Raw genomic sequence first — 24,219 nt, 5'->3', positions numbered from 1 at the left:
TCGCATAAGAAATATTTTCCTTAGTCTGAATATGAATTATTTGATCTGGCAATATAAGAATGGCAGTTGTTATGGGTATGACCTACTATGTCGAAGGTCTGTCTTTCCTTATGAAGCTTAAGACTTTCTCCCTTCATATGGTATTCATCTTTGCTAGTGTAACACATTCACATTTATTTCTCGTAATGGTCTCATCATATCTGATTATCTAAAAGTAGCAAGGTGGTAGTTGCAACTTGTCGTATTCATATACCTTGTCTGATTCATAGACATTTATGTGAGTCTTGCTAGATTTTATTCATCGTGATCGTCGCCCTGACATGCCATCTTTGCATTTCAAATCAGTCGGAATGTGGCTTAGATACATTTTTGCTAACGTGTCCTTATTTATCTTGTTAGTGCAACTTCCTATTATCACCGAAATCTTTCTAGCAACATCTATATGACTTCATCCCCTCCTATTCCATAGGGCGAGTCCTTAATGTCTGACTGTCAATTTTACTTTGTTACCATCTTCTTCTCACTTCGAGGTCAATTGTGACCTCATGTCTTGCATTTCAAAAAATTACTGTTGCTACTTAAGCATTGAGCCTCGAGCTTTCTCATCGTGTCGAGAACTCCAATCATGTGCAAAGTTGATAGGAAAGGAGTAGCATTCTTGCCTTAAGCTCACAATATAAGAAGCAAAGAAGGGAGGTTTCCTAATATGTTATATAGCCTCCTAAGTATTTGATGTGGCACACTACATATCCATACATAGGACTCTACAAGATATGACTCATGACTCCATAGGACCTCTAAACCTTGTTGCTTTGGTACTAACTTGCACGCCTTGAAATTGGGTGTGGGATGTGATAGCTCTCAATCTACCTTAACCGTCGAGCAAGCATTGTTCTATCTATATGTACATGATAATATGGTTATTAGTAACCAAACTATGAGTATGTCTTATATTAAAACCATATGAAAATAGTTAGTTACAGTTTAGTAAAATAGTATCTAAACCATTCAACGACAGTCATAAGCCTCTGCAGACGGAAACTAAAGCAATGCCTTTCGAGCATTCCACACTGAAATAATATAATATCTAAATGATTAAAAAACTTAAGATGAACTACCGCCGGGAGGAATCGACAGAGTCATCTACTGGATCCACAGAAAGCCAAGAATCTAGTCACGAGTCAATGCTTGTTACATGACGTGGCAGGCCTAAACGGGCTAAGTATTTTCAATGGTATAGTAAGTCTTATTTACCACCCCCTAAGTGGAGGAAAGATTATTCTAGACTAAACAGATTTAATAAGGATATAATTAACATAACTTAAGCAAATCAATAAGTTAACACTGAAGTCTGAAAGGTGAATTGTAATATAAAATCTAAAAGCTAAACTGTAACATGAACTATGAAAGGTGAACCGTAATATGAAATCTAAAAGCTAAATTGTGACATGAATTCTGAAAGCTGAATTGTAGCTTAAATCTGAAAGATGAACTGTAACATAAATCTAAGTTGTTCTAACAACTGAATATAACTCACTTACTTTTCTTGCAAACATTATCTAACAAACAATGGTGAATGCGAGTGTAAGGATAACTGATCTTATCCCCCGGCCCATGCGAATTTTACACTCGGGAGGTTGATCACTTCTCTCAAACACATAAATCTGAATAAATAATGACACCTAAGAGTGTGAAGCTGGCCATTCCTCTACACTGATAGCTTTTACACATGGGGAGATTGGCCACTTCTCTCAAATACATAAATCTGACTCTAAATGTGGAATACCTTTAAGTGTGGGATAGCTAGCTCTGGCAACCACGACACTCACACCCACAAAGCCCTCCCCAATAAGACGGCTAGACCAACTCATGTACACTAGGCCCTCATGGACAGAGTGTCTACTACACCAACTTATGCACACTAGGCCCCCGTGGATAGAGTATTCACTAGAGAATTTTCCCTTTCCATATGTATTACATATATCAAATATGAGCTGAATCTAAATAAATGTAAGCAATTGCATAACAATAGTCAAATCAAACAAGAGATTCAATTCTTCTGATATTCTGAGCTAGCTGAGTTATTATGCAAAAATAATAAAGCGTTGCTATCGCGTGTGTTCACCATGTTTCTGCCAATCGAGATAACGTACAAGTTAAGCAACATCTTAGATTCAAGCTCGGTCTAGAATAAGGAGAAAGAACAAAATATTTCTATAATGTCTATATAAGAACAAAATATTTTTATAATGTCCATATAGCCTTCCCGATATAAGTATGGTGCACAACACACTCATAAAGAAAACTCTATTAGACACGATTCTATAGACATCCTAAGACTCGACTTAGAACTTGGCTCTGATGCCAAGTTTATCAAGATCCAAAATCCATGTGACCGGCACTCGACATAGTACTCGACCCGAGCAAACCAAACCCATGTATAAACCTTGTCTTATGTGCATGCCGAAGTCTTTCAAAACATAAATATTTTAAACAATAAAATCCATAAATTAAATTTAACCATTAAAATAATTTTTCTCATTAAAAAAAAAGACATAAAGGTAATTGTTCGTTTATATGTGCCATATGAGTTACCATAACTTGACACGGAATGAAAATAGTTGACGAGACAGGCCCCATTGACCCAAAAAGATAAAGCAAATAGTACTACAATAGTAAGAGTGGAGACTCACCAAAAGTATCAACTAGAGATGTGGAGCTGTTCTATCCATGGGGCTCACACTATTTAGGACCGGTACCTGAAAACAGAAACGAAAATTTGTCTAAAGGGCCTAAGCTCCACATGCCTAGTATGAATCATGAACTATTTTTCCAAGAAGTGAGACAAGATAAGAAAAGAAGATCAAGAGATCTGCAAAACATTGATATAATAAGGAAACATTTATACCAATTCATAAGTTAAAGAAGGAAATAAAACAATTCTGTGAAACATATTTTTAAGTCATTTCCTTTAGCATTTAAGTTCAACCAAAATTATATGAGGTTTTACCTTTAACGGGAGTATGATACCAACACCGACATAATAGAAACAATATTAGGTGATCAACCTAACCATAAGTATTTGACATTACTTGTCCGGGTGACTTTCCGTAGTACCATACAAGTCTACTTAACCTCATTACATTTAGTAATGATCATTTCCTCACAAATTAGGGGACTTTATCTCACAAACCTCATCTTAACCTTGGAATGTATCCCTACATCGGTATGTGTAATTTCATGGTAACGAATTCAAGATTCGAACCAATTTCGGTGGTCTCTACTAGTAGCTCCTAAAATATTTGCCTTTTCTAAAATAGATTCATATCTTAAAGCCTCAAAGAAATATCGTTTAGATAAAATTACGGTATTCATAACCGCTCTAACCATTTGAACAAAAATCAAATAAAAGCCTTTCTCATTTTCATGTTAAAAGTAATTAGCAAAATAAAAATTTATCTTTTAGTTTAACAAGTGTTACTCTAATATATAAAAATATCTCAATAATTTTACACTTAATATTTTCAATCAAAAGTCATGTCAATAGCACTTAAATAATTAAAATGCAAGGAATGGTGCAATCTCAGCATGCTCATCCCCACAAGCTAGGATCACAACTAGAATCAAGTCCCAAACTATTTTACGACATGATGATATTGGAGGAAGACTCCATAAAGTATCAGGTTTCAACATACCTCAATACGTTCCCAACTTCACCAGGTTGACTACGCATGCTTGTAGGTTGACTATGCATGCTTGTATAGCCCACACATCTTAAGCCTTTCTGTAACGACCCGGCCGATCGTTTCGAAAGTTATAGTCCCGTTTCCCCCATTTCTATTTCCTTTATCCTCTTAAGCTATATTATGATATACCGGGTTAGTTGGTTCGGGTGAGGAGTGGTTTCAGAGTTGAATGAGACACTTAGTCTCTAAAATAGAAATTTAAGTTGGAAGTTTGACCGGGGAGTTGACTTTTTGATATCGGGGCCGGAATCCGATTCAAAAAATTGAAATACCTCCATTATGTCATTTATGACTTATGTGCAAAATTTGAGGTCAATTGGACTTGATTTGCTAGGTTTCGGCATCGAATATAGAATGTTCCGACGTCGTTTCTTCGAGAATAAGTGGTATCAAATTAAGCAAATGAGTTCCAAATTAATATTTGATTGAAGAATTAGATCCGTATTGAAATTTCTGAGCCATACCAAAAAGAATCGTCGAATTCGGACATCGTATGAGAGAGTTATGCCCATTTCCGTATCGGAAAAGATTTTCCATCGCCGCGAGCACCCAGGGTAGCGTGGGGCGCTAGCCCTGGCACTGGGATATTTAAGGGTACTGGAAATAGCGCCACAGGCAGCGCCCCACGCAACCTGTGACGCTCGAAAACATTAGAGGCTCTATAAACGGGTCTTTTGGCCATTATTGACATAAAAATAGTTGGGGAGCTCGGTTTGGGCGATTTTCAGAGGCGAACTTCACAAATTGGACTGGGGTAAGTGATCTTAACTTGATTTGGTCCGTTATTCATGAATCTAACATTATTTTCAGCACTTATTTCATGATTTGGGGGATTAGAATAGAAATGTTTCAAAAATTGATTTGAGGGTTTGAAGGCCGAATCGGAGTCGGAATTTAGAAAATTTTGTATGGTTGGACTCGTGGTTGAATGGGCGTTCATATTTTGTAACTTTTGTTGGGTTCCGAGACGTGGGCCTCACTGTTGATTTTTGAGTTAATTTCGAATTTATTTTAGAAATTTAGCATTTTCATATGGAATTGATTCCTATAGCTCGTGTTGATTGTATCGAATTATTTTGACTAAGATTCGAGGCGTTTGGAGGCCGAATCGCGAGAAAAAGTCTTATTGGAATAAAGAATTGCTCGGATTGAGGTAAGTAACGATTGTAAATATAGTCCTGAGGGTATGAAACCCCGGATTTTGTATCATTCTACTATTTTTAGTGACGCACATGCTAGGTGACGGGCGTGTGGGCATGCACTGTTAGGATTCGTGACTTGGTCCATCCCGTAGCAACTGTAAAGTTGCATACCTTGTTGAAACTATATGATACTTATATGTTTTAGAAAGAATTTCTGTAAATTGGGCTGAATGCCATGTTTGGGCTTTGCGCCAATGCTGTTTGGACCCTTAGGGGCTGTTTCTTACCATCCTCTTATTATTTTCGATTGAAAATCTATACTCAGTTATGGTTATGCTTGTTTACCGCATAACTCAGTTTATGACTCTATTTTGATGCATATAAATTTTTTGGGCCGAATGGCCTGTTTTACTGAAATGCCCGAGTGGCTTGAGATACTTATGAGTGAGGCCGAGGGCCTGATTTGTGAGGATGAGTGTGGATCGGGGCTGCCCGCCTGCAGCATACCTGAGTGAGGCCGAGGGCCTGATTAGTGAGGATGAGTGTGGATCGGGGCTGCCCGCCTGTAGCATACCTGAGTGAGGTCGAGGGCCTGATTGGTGAGGATGGGTGTGGATCGGGGTTGCCCGCCTGCAATATACTTTATTATTATCGCACGTGAGTTGTCCGTGCAGATTATAGCGCTTGGGCTGAAGGAGCCCCTCCGGAGTCTGTACACACCCCCAGTGAGTGCAGGTACCTACTGAGTGCGAGTGCCGAGTGCTGAGTGACTGGGAGGGAAGAGTGATTGTGAGGTATGCCCGAGTGGCAGGAGTGATTGTGAGGTATGCCCGAGTGGCAAGAGTGATTGTGAGGTATGCCCGAGTGGCACGAGTGACTGCGAGGTCTGCCCGAGTGGCTGTTTATGATTTTATCATTTTTGCTCACCTTTGCATTGAGCCTTTGTTTGAAAAACTATTGGAAAATAAAAAAAATGATTTTTATTGGAACTGGGTTTAAACTAGATGTTTGATTCAAATCCTAATTTTTAAGAGCATGTGGTATTTTACTGAGATTTCCTGATATGAACGTTATATGCTTTATTGCTCGTCACTACTGCTCAGTCTTTATTTATTGTTGTTACTTACTGAGTTAGCGTACTCACGTTATTCCCTGCACCTTGTGTGCAGATCCAGGTGTGGCTAGACACGGTAGCGGTTATTGAGTGTTCTGGTTGCAGATTTTCTTGGAGATAGCAAGGTAGCTGTTTGGCGATCGCAGCCCCTGCTCTTCTCCCTCTTATCTTCATCTAGTAGTATTTAGCTATTCTCCCAGGCTGAGTTAGCCTTGATATTGTTAGACAGATTATAGTAGATGCTCATGACTAGTGACACCCCGATGTCGGGCTTTTTCTTTCGCACTTTTATTTTTTGATTGGGAACTTCTTTACAGAGGTTTTTATGTTAAATAACATTGAAATTAGCTTTGAAATGAGAATATCGGTTTGTTTTGGAAATGAGTCGGCTTGTCTAGTTCCACGGTAGGCTGGCATCACGACAGGGGTTAGTTTGGGTCGTGACACTTTCCCTTTTTCTAACATGCTGTTTTGCCTACGCAACCTACATAGGCTACGCATGAAGATTATGCAGGTCCGTTGGGATCACTTCCTTCCTTTTTTTTTGAACCATTCAAATTGGGACCTTCAATCCTTCTTACCTTCATGCCCAAGTATTGTAATGATCTTGTTACTCTCGTGTGGGCCCACACATACTTTAAAATCTCATTAATTATTCTCCTAAGCTTATATTAAGCTTAATTAAAAATATACTGGGGCTTTACACCATGTTTGGAAGTAGTAATTTAATTTAATCATGTTCAAAATTCACCTTTGGTGTCAGGAGAAACCTTGGATGACTTGGGGTTGAGAGAAAAGGTTTTGTCTTCGAAAAATAGGACTGATTTCTCTCTCCCTGTTCCACTTTTATATCAAGGCTAGGGCTGCTTGTATTTTGGCTCGCATGCTATATTTCTGCGCTTGAGCGCAAATCTGCGCTGCATTCCCCGAAGATGTTATTTGATAAATTGTGTATCTCCAAATGATGAACGGTTTGATGTTCTGAAAACTAGACTAAAAAATCATTCATTTGATATATAGCTCCTAACTCGATTCATTATACATTAGGATCTATGATTGTTTGAACTTAGGTCACGTGCAGCTAAAGTTATTTTCATATCTTAAACAATTCCCATTTATTCCCAACTACTTCTAACTTCTTCTAAACATATATACAACCTTCCAATTTTAAGATTTTTCGACTATCCCTATGCACAACTTAGAGCGTGAGTGAGGACGTAACAGTTAGCAAAAATAAAAAACCGTCGTATTAAATTTCCTTTATAGTATGCTTGACCGAACTTCTAAAATTAGCTTATCTTTAAAATTGCTTTAGTCAAAAGTATTTTTTAAAAAAGTATTATTGGTGAGATGTAATTTGTGTTTAGCAAATCAATTTGAAAAATACTTTGAGCAACAATTAGTGTTTGGCCAAGCTTTTAAAAGAGCTTCTAAGGCCTCATTTGTTTGCACTTAATGGAGGTTTGAATCTTAATTATTCAGATCTCAAACATTACGTGCGTTTGTTTTTAAAGTCTAAATCTTAATCATTAAGTTTGTTTGTTTTTTTTTCTTCATAACCAATTAATGGGTCTGTATGATTAAGATCTATAACAAATACTTAATTTCATTAAGATGCTATCATCAACACTTAATTGCCACCACCGCCTATCATTATCAACTATTACCATGTCACCCACCACCGCCATACTCAACCACCACCACCACTACCTCCTCAATCATAGCCGACACCATTATCGACAACCACTACCCAGAATCCCTACTACCCCTACCACCATCATTCTCAACCACAACCACAAACTCATCTACCTCAACTACCACAACTAACCACTCCATCACTATCAACAATCATCTGCCTACAATTATAAACTACCACCACCTTCCTCAATCACAACCACAACCACCACCACCACACACCATTATTAATTATTACCACGTACCACCAACATTCTCAACTATAATTGCCATCACTGCCAATTACCACTAGCTACTACTCAGAACCATCACCATCAACCAACATTACCACCACCATTGTCTTTAGTCAACATTCACAAGCACCACTGTTAGCTATCACCGCCACTAACTATCATATTTTAAAATAAATAAATAAATAAATATATATATATATATATATATATATATATATATATATATATATATATATATTGATAGAATATTAGATTAATTAGTATTTTCTTTGAATTTTATGTTTATTAATTTTCAAATAAAGACAAATTTTATACATTCAAATGTTAAAAAACAAACAGTCTCAATCATTTAGTATTCAGATCTTAATACATATCTTAATATTCAGACTCCTATTTTTTTTTTTTTGTAAAGTTAGATTCAGATCTCTTAATTTTAATGCACATCTTGATATTCAAATGTGTATTTAGATTCATACATCTTAATCTTAAAAAAAAAATAAATGAGGCCTAAGTGTATTTTCTCAAAAGTATTTTTTAAAAAATATATTGTTAGGGAGAAACTATATTTTGAGCTTCTGATTCAACTGAGAAATATTTTTTTTCTTTTTAAAAGCTTAGACCAAACAAACTTAACTTTGGAAAAAAGCAAACTAAAAAAAGACCAAAAACATTTGACCAAACATGCTACTATTAATTTATCGGAGAAAATCACTGTGGGGGATTCATAACATTCTTTCCTTGAACACAATTCATTTGGAAATTTTAAAAATTTGATTCTTTAGATTCTGTGGCGGAATTTTCTAAGTAAGAAATTGTCATTCCTCTTCATTTCCTTAATACGATAATCGTTTCTTTTCTCTCTCCGTGCGTTTCAGACTCTTTTTTTCTCCTCTTTCCTTTTATCCGAACTCAGGTTAAAAATTGTTCCTTTCTTGCTATGGTTTTACAAAATTCTTGATTGGGTTTAATTTTAATTTGTTGTCTTGACAGTAATTTTTCTTGCAGATTGTTTTGTGGCTCTGCCGAGATTCATTTACCATTTGATTGTTATTCCTTGGCATTATTTTTTCCAAGACGAGGGCTTTCAGAGAAAGTTGTAAACTGATCACTGAAAAGTGCAAAAGGACGGCTAAATTAGGTATGTGTTTAACCTGTTATAGCAGGTTACTGTTTATTTTAGGTTACCAATTAATATTGCTATTAAAAGAGTTACCTGGGATCACTTTTATGTGCTCTGATTGTATACATATTTTTGTCAATGCATAAAACTTAGACTCTTTATTAATACTCAGTTCTATGGAGTAAACCATAAATGCCCGGAGAATCTTGAATTACATACTAATATGGATGCATGTATTGCATAATCTATAAGCGGCATGTTTAGTTTGCAAGAACTTCTCCATTGTTTATTTCGATTATTGAATATTGTAAGCTTTCCTTTTGTGAGACCCATTTTCAATTTCTGTAAGTTATGAGCTTTTAGTTCTGAGAAATTTGCTTGATATCCTGGTTCCTTAGAGAACCCGTGGTTCAATCAATCAATTGCCTACAATTTAATCCTTCATTAGTTGGGGTTTGCTATATGAATCCTCTGTATTTCTGTTCGTTCTGGTTTATATAGGGCACATTTCCCTCCATGAGCACGTCCATTTAATGTTCGCAGTATTTGTTAAAGTTTTTATAGTGATAGGTAGAATCACCATATTAATGCCACTAAATCAAGCACCAGCGATTCTGTATCCAGGAGAATCTTGGTTAGTGTCCCCAGATCTCTTATACCGTAGGTACTTAGGTGGGTTGCCCTTAAATTGAAGTGACGAGGTTGGAAGAAAGAAGTAGGACGCCTATTGACTAAAGCTTGGACTCGTGTTCTAGTGTGAGTCTTGGAAGTAGCTAAAGGTGGGAAATCAGCATGATTACCTTTAAACGGACGCTCTTTTTAATGACTCTTCTTAGGGAGTAGGATCTGTTACGTAAGAGCCAAAGATAGATAGCAAAGAAATATTTTATTTCTGAAAGAAGCATTGTTGTTGCCTCTATCGTTTAGGTAGACTGATAGATCTTGGAAAAAAATATGGTGGAAAGTCCGACGCATAGACTATGTGTAACGTGAATCCCCCTTTTTACCGTACAAAGGACTTTCACCCCGTCAACTTACAGCAAACCTCTTCCTTTATCGGGGATTTGGGCAGAATATGCAAGACTCACATAGGCGAAGTTAATTCTCTTGTTGAGGCTTTAAATATGCATTTAATTTTAGATCATTTTTATCAGAGGTTGGGGTTGATCAGATTCTAATTCAAATAAAGCTCTTTGTCGACGTAATCTTTCTGGACTTATTAAAGCTGGTGTGAAGCTGCTATCAAGCTGTTATGACTATTCTGGTGAGCTTGGTTTTAGTCTACCATCTGTTTGAAACACTTTTGGAATGATAACATGTGTCTTAAATAGCAGTTGGGCTAAGATGTCTGTAATGGAATCTTGGGGCCACCTGGTGTTCTGTATGGTAGATAAATTTATTGTAACGCCTAAAGTGGAGGAGAACAGAACTACTGTAACAATAGTAGTTACTAGCATTGTCAGGAAATGGACGTGGTTTCCATGCTTCAGGATCTCCCTAAAACCACTTGTCATTATTAGTAAGATGTGTCTAATGAGCAGTGTGGCCTTTGAGGCGTGTACGCATATTGCTTTGCATGAATAAGGTGCATCAGTAGCTACTTGAATATAAATATGGGTGATAGCCTGCAAATTTTGCATTTCAAGGGGAGTTCCAGTTTTTCATGGGAGATCAAGATTCAAGTTGTTTCATGAGCAACCCTTTTGCTGAACCATCCACTTCCATGTAAGGTGAATTCATTAAACTGCGATTTGCTGTTTTCTCCTTTGAGCTGTAGCTCAGGTATATGTCTAGTACATTTATGTCTTGCCATGAAAAAGGAAAATGAGCGTTCAAAATACTTTCTCAACATAAAAGCTCCAGTATCTTGTCCATATAACAACCAAACCTTATTTTGTTAGTGTCAACTATATTGAACATTTCATGGTAACAGAAAAGGATTATTCTCCCACCAGTTGGACGTAATCATTGATCATTTAATTTAGCATGCATGATCATGTAGATCAGGATCTGATTTCTGAATTGGAAAAAAGCACCTGGTTGTATCTATTCATGCTTGTTTGTGCATCCAGGCACCCACATCTGTGCTTTGGGGCTTGCATTTTCAAGCAGATGAACCTATTGTTTTCGCAGAAACTTATTTTATACAGTTTAAAATTAATGACAAAATTCTTGCATGCACTTATCTAGATTTAGGACTACAGTAAAAAGTAGATTATTTCTCACAGTTGCCTTGTCCTTGTAGTCATTTCTTTTTTGCTGCTCCCTGTGTACCTTCTTTTCCTTCTCTTATTTTTTTACTTTCCCCAGATGTAGTCCACTTTCAAATTGGCGCCGCTCATATTTATAATCTTTGAACCTCTGAATTTGGAATAAGCATAAAAAAATATCTATCAAGTTAAGAATGCTAATATAAGGAGGGAAAATATAAACTTAACGTACCGAACAGTAGTTCATGAAACAATTGGTAATGGTTTTACCTAGTGTGTTTGTAGGTGTTTTCTTTAATTCTTCCAATTCTAGAGATGGACATAAAAAGAAATAGGGTGAAGGGAGTGAAATTGTTAATACTTTACCAATTTCAGTTAGGCGAGGTAATTGAATCATGAAATATGAATGCATTGGTTTCACTAGGACATGGTCCAATTGTTGCGAAGCTTTCTGATTGATGTGAGAATATTTTGAAGTATATTTTGCTGCATGTTTTTAGGCATTTCTTGAGTACACAAATGGGACTATGGGGGAGAGGTGCAAAAGCTAGAGTTAAAATAAGAAGTAGTAGGGTTTGGGTTGAGAACATTTAGCTTATATACTTGCATACATGCAATGCTATGTAAATATACTTCTTGTTATTGTATTCCAATAGGTTATTCTATAAACCCTTGTATGTACTTAAAACTGTTGAACTTTGTGCCTGAGTCTTAGTATGTCTATTTAGAGGCCATGATACTTTTCTGTGGCGTAGCAATCCACCATGAAGTCAAGATGGGTTAGTTCATGTTTTTAATTCTATCATCCTGCATCTTTTGAGTATAGTAAGGAAAATATTGTATTTATTTGCTACGGTACAATTAGCACCCGTACATTGCCCATTCATCAAAATCAAATTAACTTGCTTATTGCAGCTTTGACCATAGCAACCTTTTGCATTTCACATCAATCAAGTTTTACTTGAAGATTGGTCTCGAAATTTGATATATTGAAAATGAAAATGAAAATGGATTAAGGAGGAAGATTAACGGGAAATGTATCAGTTGAGTGTAATATTACTATTCATAGCATTCCTTTTGCAACTCTAGTTTCCTTAGCACTATTTCCTGTTGTAGGACTGCTCCTCCACGATCATATTTTGTTCAGATCTTGACATGGTTGAGGCCTTTGTTTAGTGGTGAGAGGAATAGAAATGGTGCAGTTGTGATTTTTGTAAACATTATTGTTAGCAAGCCTGTTAATGTATAGGTGGTGATGGTACTTTTCTCACTGGGAGCTCAGTCAGGCTTGGCTTGGTCCTGTAAACAGAGCCAACCTCGGGTCTGGCTTCCCTGGATCTGCTAGCTTAATTCTAGCAGCAGATGTCACCATCTAATGACAAAAGATGGTGCCATCGCCGAGAGAAATAACAAGGTCAGATGGGTGGAACTCATCTATTTTACTGCTAGATTGCGAACAAACATGTTGTGAGGTCTCATCTTATTTATCTAGTATAAATTGGAGTACCAAAAAATTGGGCAGGTAGGGTCAATAAAGGGTAGCCCCGTGCACAAAGCATCCCGCGTTCACGCAGAGTCCGGGAAGGGCCGCACTCCAAGGAGTGTAATGTAGGCAGCCTACCTTAACGCAAGCATCAATGGCTGCTCGAACCTGTGACCTATAGGGTCAATGATACATCTTAATTGAGCACAAGCTAGTAGCATTGGCTAATCTTTATATAACATGGAATAAAAAATTTGCTCCAATTTATGTGATGTAATAAGTATCTGCATATTTCGATTAAGTCTATATAAGATAGTGTTAAGTGTGACTAAGAAATAATCCATGTCATCCAAAATATTCGCGTCATTCAGAAGAAATTCTCATGTTCCATTATCTTTTTGCTATTCAAATTCATTTCTTACATTCTCTTAATATAACCATAATTTATATTTTTCTTGACTTATTATCTTATATTTTTTGAGGCTTTAGTCATAAAATTTAGTTTTCGGAATTAATTCAACTATTGATTCATAACTTTAATTGAATTTAGTTCTTGATTTAAAATTCGGCTAGACTGAATAATCGAGTGTCATGATGTTTGAACCCTTAGTAGTCCCCTAAAGATCCAGAAAAAATAAAAAGTCAGCTCAGGTACGGTTGGGTAATGTAGCAAACTTTAGTTGCTAGGGTTTGTAACAAAGTTCTGTTCAATTCATTGTTCAGGTCTACTATTCTGAGCATCCTTCTTTGTATTTCTGTTTTTCGTTCTCTTTTCCTTTTTTATTCTTTGAGGAAGAGAGGATGTCTTAATGATCTGTTAATGGCAGTCTTATACAGATTAGATTAGTGCTGTCCCTGGGGCTTTAGTCTAGTGGTGAGAGCGCAGCTTGCGGTATATGGGTTAGGCGCACATCACAAGTTCCTACGTTGCCGCATACAAAGGCCTAATATTTAAGTGGAGAAGGGTAGAGGGACGTGCCTATTATCCATCGAGTACCGAACCATGTGCCACTAGCCTTCATGGATTTCTTGTTAACAAAACAAAAACGACGAGTTTAGTGCTGATAAATGATTGGGGGGTATGTTAAAGAAGCTAGAGATGGTTTATTTTCTTAATTCTTATGTAAATTCACTTATCCAAACTGAAGAATAGAGGTTAGATGTAGCACTTAAGGCATTGCAGTAAGGTGGGTCTCTCCTTCTTTGGTGGTGCTGAGAGAAGAATATAGAATTATTAGCGAATAGGTAGAAGTAGACTCATCCTCTTTTCTTTTGTTTTAATTTTCTTTTGAGAGCTGGGAAAGAGGGAGGACCTCTTATGAGGGCATCATATTTGAAGTTAATGCTTGCGGTTTTCACATGAATTCGTTTTCCTTTTTCTCATCCTAGAAAATAAAAATTGAAGCACATACACTTCCCAATATTTCAAGAAAATAAGTTTAAAGATCTTTACATTCATTGAAGTGCTTAACAGGAACTAGTTGTAGCTGAGGTCGTGCACAAAATGAATTTATTGAGGTTGCTTATTTATTAATAGAAATAAACAATTCTATCCTATTTTGTTTGCTTTTCTCTTTCTTGTTCTTTTCGGTTTCTTTCTTTTTGTTTTTTTATCAGAGAATTGCTAGCTGGCTCCCAAGGAATTGGAGAGAGTTTGGCTTGATTTTAGAGCCTTTGGATTTACTATTTGATCCTTGATCATTAAAGCAGAACCTTCGGTTAAGAACAATATGTTTCGAGGAGGTGACGTTTAGTTTGTCTCTAGGTCAATACCCTTAATTTTTGGCCAACCCCCATCTTTGAAGATTTCTCATTTCTTTAAGATCGCAAAGTTAGAAGCTAGTAGTTCCCCGGGCTCTGATTTTTGGCTAACTTTAGGTTCATCTTCTGGAATAGTGGAATTTAGATTGGGCTGAAGGATATAGCATTTGAAAGGAAACATCTACAGATTGAAGACGGACGGACTGAGTCCTTGAAGGAACTAATGGATAAGTGTCAGATGAAAGGAACTCAAAAGGCAAATTTGAGGGGGTTAATAGTTTGCCTTTTTCTTCCATTGAACATCTTAAATTTTATTCCTCTCTCTCTCTCTCTCTCTCTCTCTCTCTCCCTTCCCTCCCTCCCTCCCTCTCTCTCCCTCTCCCTCTCTCTCTCTCTCTCCCTCCCTCCCTCTTTCTCTCTCGTGTGCATGCTTGCCTCTCCCTCTCCCTCTCCCTCTCTCTCTCTCTCTCTCTCTCTCTCTCTCTCTCTCTCTCCCTCCCTCCCTTCCTCCCTCTCTCATGTGCATGCTTGCCATTTTGGTACATACGTTAAGGTGACGGGGATACTTGGATATGTGTATAGACAGTGGTGAACGTTTGACCTCTTTAATTGAAAGATTACTGAATTTGGCCATTGTCTTCCATCTCACGTGCCATATATATCTTACATTATTTTCCTACTATATTACACACTTAAATTTTGTATTTCTTATCAGTTTCTGTTTAGGATATTTGTATTTTGAATATCTCGGTGTTTGATCTATTTGGCGGATGTCGTTTACCATTTGTTAAGCTTATCTTATTAGAACTTGGATTTTTCCAAGCTTTTTAAGTGTTACTCCTGCATTGATAATTGAGAAAAGATACCTAAATAGCTCATGATTTAAGAGTTCAAAGTATGCTTGATTCCCTTGATGACAGTAGAACATGTTACATATTCAGGTTGACTTACTAAGGAAAGTTTTGTCGGCTCAAAACATCTTATTAGCTAGTCCTAGAAGCACCATGAACATGAATCACCCTCATCCATATGGTGAAGATCAAGTAAGTTTTAGATTCTTGTAACTTATGGTAGTGCCAATTTTTTTAGACTAAGCCTAAATCTAAGTTATGAACACAGGATGAAGCCACTGTCATGGGCTTTGAAGTTGCAAGATCACCTGATGCAAGTTACAACAATGTGTATCCTGGGCATGAAGATGTAGGGAGGGAACCACCGGCGGTACCGCCACATCTGCATCACACCTTGCTAAACCACCCAACAACAAGAGATCAATCCACATCCCTCCCGTTGCCACAGAACGTGGTGCTAAACCATCTCTATATTGAGAACAGAGAAGCCACGAGGTCAGTTGTAGCACTTGGTGTAACACATCGTTTTCGCTCAAAATATGTTACGGTCATGCTTTACAAGCCCGTTCAAGGAAGGTGAGCTAGCATGTCGAACATGCCTGAATGTATACACCATCTTTGGCTTGTACTCTGATGGAAAACAGTAGACGTAAATACACAGCAGTCTGCAGTGGAGAATGTTTATTTCTTCCCAGGACTTGAATAATTGTAGTTAGATGTTCGATGGTTTTAAAAAGTTTACATGTATTATGGCAAAAAGTTAGTGATGTCCCTGTTAGTTTGGCTTAGCAATTATGTAACATTGTGCGGTTATTGGACTAGCGCATCAATCTTGATGAGTGTAAAGCATCTGCTTAGAATTAGGAATTTGGGAAGTTTACATGTAATATGGCAAGAAGTTACTAGTGTCCCTATTAGGTTGGCTTACGATTCTGCTTGCGAAGTTATTGGAGTAAGGCATTCGATGTTGATGAGTGTGAAAATCTGTGAGACATCTGCTTATGTTAAGTTGATATAATAACAAGCAACTCTTCGTATCAAGCTTGATATGATAACCTCAAAGATAAAATAATAACCTGTTATAAATAAATGATTATATTGTACCAATGGTGTACAAATTCTTTGAACCCCTACACCTGTCCTTGTTTTCTTTTCTCCCTTTGAAAAAAGTAAGTGTTTCCTTGATATTCTCACAAAAATTGCACCATATGGCTTTTGTAAGGCCACTTTTTAAAATTTGTCCATTTTTCAAAAAGTTTTCCAAATACAGCATTCCACTTGCAAAACTCATTGCAGGTAAAAGACCATACAATTTCCTTAAAGGTAGAAGTTTTGATTTTGTGTCGTCAAGATCCATCTCCTGGTTGACAAGCCAGAATAGTCAGTAGAAATCAGATTGAGGAACAAAAGACGAGTACAGAAATACAATGCTGAAGCTACCTAAAGAGATTAAATGATACTTTTAGGGATAGAGTTTTGAGAATGTGGATTTTGAAAAATCAAATGAAGTTTAACAGAGCATAAATATACTTAAGAATAAAATATGTATGCTAGTATCAAGCAATAGCATGTGATCTGAACTTAGAGACAAACGTAACAACATATACAATGTTATAAAATTACAGAAAACAAAGTGAAATAAGAGAAATTTACGGAGAGGTAAAACTCCAAAGCTTTTTGATGTCTTACAATGGTAAGATGATGACGTCCAAATCCACTCCTCAAAGAGTAAGTGTGTACGGTCGCATGCAATATAATTTATTCAACTATGAGTCGGGGTCGAATCTCACAGGGAACAATATGTAGGCGATTAGGCAAGTAAGAAAATTATCGCTTATTATGCTAAGCCAAACATTGATAGGGGTTTTAAGAAAATATTATAACTAATGCGAATATGTAATCTAGCCTTGAAAGAAAGTAAAATGATCAATAGCTACAACTTTGGATATAAGAGGAAGTACACTCAAGTAACGATCCAATATATTTTACGATTTTACAAATATAAGCGAGTTTAAACAAGACATCCTAAATGAATTATCCCTAAAACAATTAAGAGGATAAGTACATCGGAATGTGGCTACAAGTAGTTCAATCCTATCCCTACGTAAAATCTATAAAATGAGGGTTAACGCCTCAAGTTCTTGTTAATTAATCTTTCCCACTCCCGAGTTTGCCTTTTCCAAGAATTACTTCGAAGTTAATGGGCGAGTCCTAGGGTTAGCTAATCCCTTTGAAAAAAATTAAAGAACAAGAATAATTAAAGAAATAATAACTCAATTCATAATTAATAAAAATCATTCACTACATGAGCATAACAAGAGATTTAATCCAAACTTTCACAATGAATATTTTCATAAACAAGTTTCAAGTATTGGAATAAATACTACACACTTAAAATTGAAGAAATGAGTAAAAAGGATAAGAAAATCTCATCTAAAGTCTTCAAATCTTCAATTCCCAAGTGTAAGTGCAAGAACCCTAGATTCAATGCTTGTATTTCAGTCAAGAATGTCAAATATGTGCCAAAGATGAGCTAGGTCGAGTTTTTGTGGGTTTGGGATCAAGAAAATATGAAATGGCAAATTTGCCCAGAACTGAAGCATGTTGGCCGCGTGCGAAGTCTTGTGAGAAATTGGCATTCCGCAGAAGCGGACTTTGAAACGCAGAAGCGCTTACGCAGATACGGTCAACAAGCGCAGAGGCGACTCCGTAGATGCGGAGGAACTTGCGCAGGTATGATGCCTGTATAGATGTTGCCCTTTCCGCATATGCAATCTTCAACTTGCAGATGCGAGTGCGCAGATGCGATAAGTATCCCACAAATGCAAGACCACTGGATAAATTTTGCACTTCTTCAAATATTTTTGCTTAATTCCACTTCATTTGATCTCAACTCTCTTCACGACTATTTTACCTGAAAATCTAGAAATACACACCATAAATAACCTCATATTATAATTAAAAGATACAAAAACTAGAGAAAGGGACTATATTAAGTGGTAAATCACCACTTATCACATTTCTTTTACAAAAATTGACATCTTCTACTCATGGAACGTCTAGAGTTTTCAAGAATCAGCTCAAGAGCTCAAATGAGGAATTGTTTTAGGGGTTTTCTAGATTATTTTACACCTTTAAACTTACATGCATAGATTATTGTGATTATATGTGTAAAAAAATGTTAGAACTTATGGGATTGTGATAAGAATCCATAAGTTTCTAACCTTAATTGGTGGTTGTTGTAGAGAATGAGAAATGATTTAATTGATGAAATTAGATGGTTGGGAGTTGTAACATCTGAGGGGCTCAGACACTGTTCAAATTTGCGATCAGTGGTTCGCTTTTGCGAACATCGCAATTGAGAACAAGAGTTCGCAATTGCGATACCTACAGCTGGGTAAAAGATTTAGATTTCGGGACTTAGCTCATTTTACACTATTTTTGAAACCTAGACTCCATAGAGGCGATTTTTGGAGGAAAAACTCTTCCCAACTTCATAGGTTAACAACTTTGACTTGTTTTTATTTCACTATCAAATCTAAGATTTCATAAAGTAGAAATAGTGATTTTGAGTAGGAATTAGAAATTTTGTAAAATTGAGATTTACACCTCAAATCGGAGTCGGGTCTCGAAACGAATCACATATTCGGACTCGGGGTGAATGGGTAATCGCTATTTGGTCTTAATTTTGAATTTTGGCTACGTGAGCCCATGTTGAATTTTTATTTATGTTGAAGATACAACCTTTTTGATACTAGGGTAGTTTCTAAAGCTTGTTTTGACTTATTTGAGTAATAATTGACTAGATTCGGATGGTTTGGAGGCTTGTTCCAAAGGGAAGGCCGTGTTGGATTGTTGATCTTGTTTCGGAAAGAGGTGTCTTGGTTGACCTTGATTTGAGGGAATTAGAGTATAATTGAGTCTATTTACTACGTGATATACATGTTTGGGGGAGGGAGGGAGACGTATATGCAAGGTGACGAGTGTATATTCGTTGGTCGTGGATTAAGCATGCGGGTAGTGTTAGCTTTATTTGTACTATGTTACCTTATGTATTATATCTTCCATGCTTTAGATAGACTGTGAAACAGTTTAATTTTTCTATCCATGTTATTATCCATGTTGAGCATATTGAGATATTGGGTGTTAAGACTATCAAATAGTTGATTTATTTGTTGGTGCAATGGTGTTGGTAAATTCTCTTATGGCGGGGGGCGTATATGCAAGGTGACGAGTGTACATGCGTTGGCCGTAGATTAAGCATGCGGGTAGTGTTATCTTTATTTGTACTATGTTACCTTATGTATTATGTCTTCCATGCTTTAGATAGACTGTGAAACAGTTTAATTTCTCTATCCATGTTATTATCCATGTTGAGCTTATTGAGATATTGGGTGTTAAGACTATCGAATTGTTGATTTATTTATTGGTGCAATGGTGTTTGTAAATTCTCTTATGGCGCGGTATATTCAAATATTATCTTTGATGTTGATTATGCTTCCTACATTACTTGGTATTGTTTTATATGTGATGTTTGGTGAGGAAGAGTAAAATGCGTGAAGGGTATTTTCGTGCTTGTGACGAAGCGTGACTGTGCATGAAGGGTGTTTCCGTGCTAGCTACTACATTATGTTGTGAGGTTAAGAGTAAAAGCACGAAAGGTGATACCGTATCGTTTGTTGGTAATGTGTTCTTTATTTTGCTATACTGACTGAGAATTTGGCCTTATTGCTCCGAAATCATCTTTGCAAGATTTGTTCCGAATTGTTGTAGAGGTATGAGTGGTGGTTTATTTCGTACTACCTTTGCTTATTTTCTCGCTTTATATCCCTTTACCTATGTACTTGTTAACTCTCTTACATGTTATTTTCGTATTATTTTACTTGATATGTTAATTGGCATCTCGTTATTTCTAGCTACTTAACTGCACAAGTTTTATGTATGTGTCTTGTCTTAGCCTTGTCACTACCTCGTCGAGGTTAGGCTCGGTACTTACGGAGTTTATTGGATCGGTATTGCAGATTTAGACATTGGTACCAGTAGAGTCTCGAGAGGTGCTTAGCAAACACCTGACAGATGATTCGAGGTAGAGCTGCATGCCGTTTGCAGGCCTTAGAGTCATCTTTTCATTTCTAATGTACTGTTTCTATTTTTCAGATAGTATTGTATTTCTTTCAAGACAATGTATTTAGCAAACTCTAGTAGCTCATGTACGTGTGACTCCACGTCTTGGGGTAGTTAATCGTTACTGTTGATATTTAGCTTGTTATGTATGTTGTTGAGATGTTTTTACTCTATATTATCATTTTGCTGTTATCCGTTAGATTCTTTTCTTTCGTATTTATCATTATATATTAGCTTGCCGAGAAAGTGATATTAGGTACCATCACGATCCCGTGGATTGAGATTTTGGGCCGTGACAGTAAATCACTTGGTCAAACATGGATAGCTTTTACGCTAAAAGCCAATAAGTTGGGGTTACCCAGCTTGTGACTTTTAGCTTGTTTTAAGCATTTTGGCTTATTTTAAGCACATTCTAACTTTTTCAAACACTAAAAAAGGTTTAAAATAGCTTAAAAGCTAGTTTGACAAGCATAAAAGTAAATCCAAATACCCTCTTAATAGTATTTAAATTGTTAGCATATAGTTATAGCTGACAAGTAATTATATGATATCCATGTGTTTTCTACTAGAGTTATCGTTTCATATGCTACGTTTTTACTTGGAAAATGCTATAAATGTTTCTAGTTTTCAAATATAAATGAACATGATGTTTAGGCCTTCCTAGAATTTAAATGTAACTTTATGGTTCTGAATCATTAATGTAAATGTTTATGAAATGGCATATGGCTATTAAGCCTAACTTAAATATTTATGACCTTAGGGCCAAAAGTGCTATCTATTATGATTTAAGGCCAAGAAATGCAAAACAAAAAAGAGATTTTTTTGGGAGTATCTTTAGAGAGTCGTAAAGGTTTAAAAAGTAGTCCAAACCCAAAATGACACATGTCAGAATAGGTAATTGGTCAGACCATGGCGTGGACTGGATGACTATGCATATATATGCACCCTTGATTGAGACTCATGATTGCTAGCAAATGGTCAAAACCACACGGCATGGTGGTGGCAACACCTAGTCACGCGAGAGGGGCTCGACTTCCATATATGTATAAATGGTGACATATTATAATATCGACGCTAGGGGCTCTCACCTACAAAGAAAAAGTTTTTTTTTAAAAGATTAAAGTTCTATTATGTTTGCTTTATTAAATGCCTTCTAATATGACATTGTATATTACTCTTTCATGTTTTCCTTTACATATTTCCTTGTCCCATTTTATATCACGACTACAAATCTCACCTAGTCGTGATGGTACCTAACCTCAACATGCTAGGTGATCTAACAATGAATAATACAACTCAGATGAAAGATCATCAATAGCAATAAATGAGAAGGTGAAAATTCATAGAAATACCCCAAGGATTGGAGTACAAGTAATGAGCCACTAAGATTTAGATTTATAAAGCTGATATGAAGAATAAATATAACATCTGTTTGAATAAACAAAAACAGAAGTACAAATGCTAAACTACCAAGAACAAGTGGTAGCTTATATCCGGGACACAGGTACATATTCAATGCTAGCCTCCGTCATCCACAACAACTCAGCTCCAAGATTTGTGCGTAAGGTGCAAAAGTATAGTATGAGTACAACCGACCCCATGTACTCAGTAAGTATCCTGACTAACCTCGGTAAAGTAGTGATGTGGTCTCAGGTCGAGAATACTCACTTTATATAACGTGTACAACTAAAAAACATATACACATAACCAACAACAGTATTGAAACCTAAACATAAAATACAGGTACAACCAATCAGTGCACATAAAGAGATGTGCACAAGTCTTATAATAGTTTATCATATAAATGAGATACACAATTGATATCAGATAACACATCAACTATTGCATATAGAGAAGGTATGCATAGGTACCGTACCCGTTTAACAACTCAACATATAGAGAATATATGTGCCTAACATCCTTAAATCATTAAAGCTTACATATAGAGAAGATATGGATGAAATATAAAGTAATCTTCCAACCCTTGCATATAGAAAAGATATGCATGAAATATTTGTAACGACCAGACCGGTCGTTTTAAGTATTGTAGCCAAGTTCCCTCATTTATTGCTTACTCTATGTTCATTTAAGATTATGTGAATTGTCGGGGTGGTAGGTTTGGTTCCAAGGATGTTTCGAATGAATTGGGACACTTAGTCCCAAGGTTGAAAGCTTATATTAAACAATGTTGACCAGATGCTGACTTATGTGTAAATGACTCCGGAATAAAATTTTGATAGTCCGATAGCCCCGTATGGTGATTTTAGACTTAGGGGTATGTCCGGATATTGATTTGGAGGTCCGTAGGTCGTTTTGGCTTGAATTGGCGAAAGTTGGAAAATTGAAGGTTTAGAAGTTTGACCGAGAGTTGACTTTATTGATACCGAGATTGGATTTTGGTTTCAGAAGTTGGGGTAGGTCTTTGTATCATTTATGATTTATGTGCAAAATTTGAGGTCAATCAAAATTGGTTTGATAGGTTTCGGCATTAATTTTAGAAGTTGGAAATCTATTAGTTTTAATAGGCTTGAATTGGGGTGCGATTCATGTTTTGATGTGATTTGAGGCTTCGACTAAGTTCGTATGATGTATTAGGTTGTGTTGGTTGTTTGGATGGGGTCCCGGGGGCCTTGGGTTTGATTCGGATTGAAATCGGAGTGAGAATTGGACCTATGCAATTTTTGATGGCAACAGATCTGGTGTAACCGCACCTGCAAGGATTTGGCCCGAGGTACAGAGCTGTAGAAGCGGCCAGGAAGGCGCAAATGCGTAATTAGGCAAGGCTAGGTAGTAGTCTTAGGTGCGAGGTTGTTTCCGCACCTACGAGCTCGCAAATGCGGGTTGGTGGTCGCACAAGGAGATTTTGGACGGGGATGCTGTTGTCGCAGAAGCAGAGAGTGCTCCACAGGTGTGATCCCGCAGGAGAGGACCTTGGACTGCAGAAGCGGGATTTGGCCGTAGAAGCGGCTGGTCGGGAAGGTTAATGAAATTTTACAGAAGCGAAGGAATTTCCGCATAAGCGGAGCTGCAGATGTGGCTGGTGAGCCCGCAGAAGCGGGAAAGCTAGACATAATGATATAGTGGAGGGTTTGGAGATTTCTCTCATTTTTGGACTTTGGAAGCTCGGCTTGTGGCACATTTTGAGAGGGATTTCACTATATTTCAAGAGGTAAGCAACTTTTGATCACTTTTGTTCATTTATATTGAATACCCATTGATTTTTCCACCCAGATTATAAATTTTTGAGATAAAATTTGGTGAATTTTGAATTAGGAATTGGTACGTTTCGTGATAAGTTTGTATCAGAGCCCTAGGTTATTTAGGTCTCACGAGTCATGATCAGATTTAGTAGAGTCATACGGAGCTGTTCGGAGACGTGTGTACTTATCTTCGAGAGGCTACAATACCTTTAGGAAACTTCACTTTCTTGTACTTTTGTCATGCAGATTTGTTGATTCTAGAAACTAAACTTCTATTCTCTCAGAGATGGTGAGAACACATGCTATCGGATCAGGCGGAGGACCACTAATACCACCAGTTAGGGTCGCAAGAGGCCGGGGCAGCGATAGAGGCCGAGGTGTAGCTCGTACTGTATATAGAGCAGCACATGTAGAGCCACCAGTTGCTCCAGCTTAGGAGTAGGTACTAGATGTGGTCGAGCCGGTGGGACCATCTCAGGCACCAGCTGTGCCGGTTGTGATCCCAGGCCTTCAGGAGGCTTTGGCCCAGATATTGACTGT

General features: G+C 37.0%; 2 long non-coding RNA genes across 6 annotated transcripts; both read left to right on the top strand.

Moving 5' to 3' along the window:
- The first annotated feature begins 8,599 nt into the window (after positions 1 to 8,599).
- On the top strand, positions 8,600 to 16,302 carry LOC104119278 (uncharacterized). 5 transcript variants are annotated; one of them, XR_004503165.2, is made up of 5 exons: positions 8,686 to 8,843; positions 8,936 to 9,068; positions 10,697 to 10,780; positions 15,446 to 15,547; positions 15,624 to 16,302. It is a non-coding gene; the product is annotated as an uncharacterized lncRNA (long non-coding RNA). The 5 variants fall into 5 exon arrangements; XR_691388.4 differs by lacking the exon at positions 10,697 to 10,780 and having other exon boundaries at positions 8,600 to 8,734; XR_004503167.2 differs by lacking the exon at positions 10,697 to 10,780 and having other exon boundaries at positions 8,650 to 8,734; positions 8,921 to 9,068.
- Positions 16,303 to 17,526: 1,224 nt separating this feature from the next.
- LOC104119279 (uncharacterized) lies at positions 17,527 to 20,678 on the top strand. The gene is made up of 2 exons (XR_691394.4): positions 17,527 to 18,088; positions 20,377 to 20,678. It is a non-coding gene; the product is annotated as an uncharacterized lncRNA (long non-coding RNA).
- The last annotated feature ends 3,541 nt before the right edge of the window (positions 20,679 to 24,219 follow it).

Source organism: Nicotiana tomentosiformis, chromosome 2 (genome assembly GCF_000390325.3).
Source record: "Nicotiana tomentosiformis chromosome 2, ASM39032v3, whole genome shotgun sequence".
Classification (NCBI taxonomy): domain Eukaryota; kingdom Viridiplantae; phylum Streptophyta; class Magnoliopsida; order Solanales; family Solanaceae; genus Nicotiana; species Nicotiana tomentosiformis.
The sequence above is the reverse complement of the archived record's forward strand: the minus strand, read 5'-3'. Positions and strand labels throughout refer to the sequence as shown.